This window comes from Penaeus chinensis, chromosome 17 (assembly GCF_019202785.1).
Source record: "Penaeus chinensis breed Huanghai No. 1 chromosome 17, ASM1920278v2, whole genome shotgun sequence".
In the NCBI taxonomy this organism is placed as follows: domain Eukaryota; kingdom Metazoa; phylum Arthropoda; class Malacostraca; order Decapoda; family Penaeidae; genus Penaeus; species Penaeus chinensis.
In genome coordinates this window covers 16042269-16044768 of record NC_061835.1, presented here as the reverse complement: position 1 = coordinate 16044768, position 2500 = coordinate 16042269, and the positions used below count along the sequence as shown (strand labels likewise).

The following is a 2500-nucleotide window of genomic DNA, read 5'->3' as shown; positions in this document are numbered from 1 at the left end:
AATTCCATACATTTTCTTCCTGTTTTCTGTTCCTTCTCTCCTTTATCTCACCTTCGCTCTTCTTTCTCTCCCTCTCACTTGCTGTTTATCTATATATCTTAAAGTGATTATGTATGTATGTGTGTGTGTTTGTATATAGATGTATGCACGTATGTATCATCTTCTACAATACATATCTTAAGCTTTATTTCTGTTTCGAAAGAATGTTTGATCTTTTTTAATGCCAAAGTCTTTAGTCTCTACGATTTTTTATTTTACTCTGACCTCAGTGCAGTTACAGTTTTCCATTATATTTTATAGATAACTTTATAGCAGCCCTTCTCAACCCTTAGTGTTTTCCTGGGGTCGCCAATACCTCAAAATATCAGACGTGGTCAATTCTCAATTTTTGAATATTTTTAGCATATATGTAGTTACATATTGGTTGAGGGCTATTGGCCTAATTCTGCTTGATTATTGCACACTGATTTAAAATATAATAGTAATACCAGACGAGTCACCGCCTACCTACATCCAGTTTTATATAAAAAAAGAAATCCACTGAATTCTGACGAAACGATCGGAATTGTGGGTTTTTGTTTATAATACATAATATGATAAATATAAAAATATATTATGATAATACAATACAAGCCTCTTCACTGTAGAACAGACTGGGGTCGCGGTCATGTGTGGAGGTACATGATTGGGGTCGCCTGAAAAAAAAGAAAAGAAATGGGAGCCACTGCTTTATAGTGATCTATTAGCAACTTTTTTTTGTTACATATAATCAAACAATATCCCACAGCGACTATTCACCAAATATCCAAAGAATACATTTTTGCTTCTATCTTTTCTCGGTGTGTAATACCTTTTATTAATTTCCTATCTTTCCTAAAACTTTGATTTCCTTGAGTTTTTCACTTCCTTCGTTGTTTTCTTTGCTTGCTTGCTCCTTCTTGTCTCTTGTCCTCTTTCCCCTTACTCAGTATTTCCACCAACTACAGAATTCTATTTCACACTGCCACTATCGCTCGATTTTGTTTTTAACGTACAGTATTTATCCTTATGGTTTCCATGTCACTTATCCTTGATTTAAGACCAATTCACTTATTACAATGAGTCAAAAACCTGCGTATGTGATTTTCTATATATAAATTGATTTTCTAATCTCTCAATTTTCGAAAATTGAGAGATGAGATATAGACAGAAAAGATACTTGACGATTTATTTTTCTTTGTTTGAAACCCAAAGTTATCTCAGCCGGTATTCGTCATCTCAAAAAGAAAATTGATCGAGCTTAAACGTTTTGCTCATCTCTTTCTTTCACCATTCGTCTAACAATGCTTCATTTACCCAATAACACGCCTGGAACAAGCGCCTAAATGCCATCACTCTGCACAAACGTCTTCCTGCTCAATTTAGTCCTCAGGCTTATCAACTTTCTCTATCTGTTTCATTTTCTTGCCTATTAACACATAAACAGATGCTTATAAGGCTTAAAATCATTAAACAAAAAATAACACGGACATATATTTCACGGGGCTTAGGGGTTGAATCTTGACATCTCGTTTGTCATTTTCTTCTCAGCCTGAAAGTATTGCTTGGCTTTTTTTCTATTATGTGTGTGTGTAAGGAGAGATGATGGTATATGAAGAAGAAATATACGAAGATCATATAAATGAACGGCAATTTGGGTTATGGATATATTTAAAAAAATCAATAAAATAAATGATAGAATAAAAAATCACATAAAAATGCACGTACATAGGAAAGAAAAAAATAAGTGGAGGAAAAGAGAGAGAAAGAGAGAGAGAGAGAGAGAGAGAGAGAGAGAGAGAGAGAGAGAGAGAGAGAGAGAGAGAGAGAGAGAGAGAGAGAGAGAGAGAGAGAGAAGGTGAAGAAAAAGAAAAATAAGGAGGGACAAAATTAAAGGAAAAAAATGAAAAGAAAAGAAAAGAATGAAAAGAAGACAAAAAGAAAGAGAAAGACTGATCCTTCGTCGTCCAAGCACAAATGCTGAGAATGGTAGCATCAGCGCCATCTATTGGTGTGCAGTGAAAACTCGAATACAAGCTCATGGCGAATTGGTTGCCATTTCGTGTACTTTTTGCAGCACACATTTCACCAGGATTTGTGGTAATCCTTTATATATTATTTTATTGCATTTCCCAAATAATTATTTGCCAATTGATAGATAAATAGAGATTGGTAAAGAACAAATAAAGAAAGAGGTAAATAGATTGATAGATAGATGGAACAAAACAGAGATAGATAGAAAGACAGATCGAGATAGAAAGACAGACTGGTAGATAGGTAGATAGATAAAAAGAGATAGACATAGAGACAGATAGACAGAATGAAAGATTTGAAGTGAGATTGGTAGACTAATTAACAAACAGACTGATTGATAGACAGACAGAGATAAGCCGGCGCTTGCTTAAAAGATGCTCTAGACATTTGTTACTGTACTCCGGTTAAAAAACTAAAGAGCAAGGACAAAAACAGCTTCTGAAATGTA

The 2500-nt window shown here is 34.3% G+C and overlaps 1 protein-coding gene across 3 annotated transcripts in view; it reads left to right on the top strand.

Moving 5' to 3' along the window:
* LOC125034184 (lachesin-like) overlaps positions 1–2500 on the top strand; it is a 162763-nt gene that overhangs the window by 20466 nt on the left and 139797 nt on the right. The gene's annotated exons all lie outside the window — the stretch shown is intronic.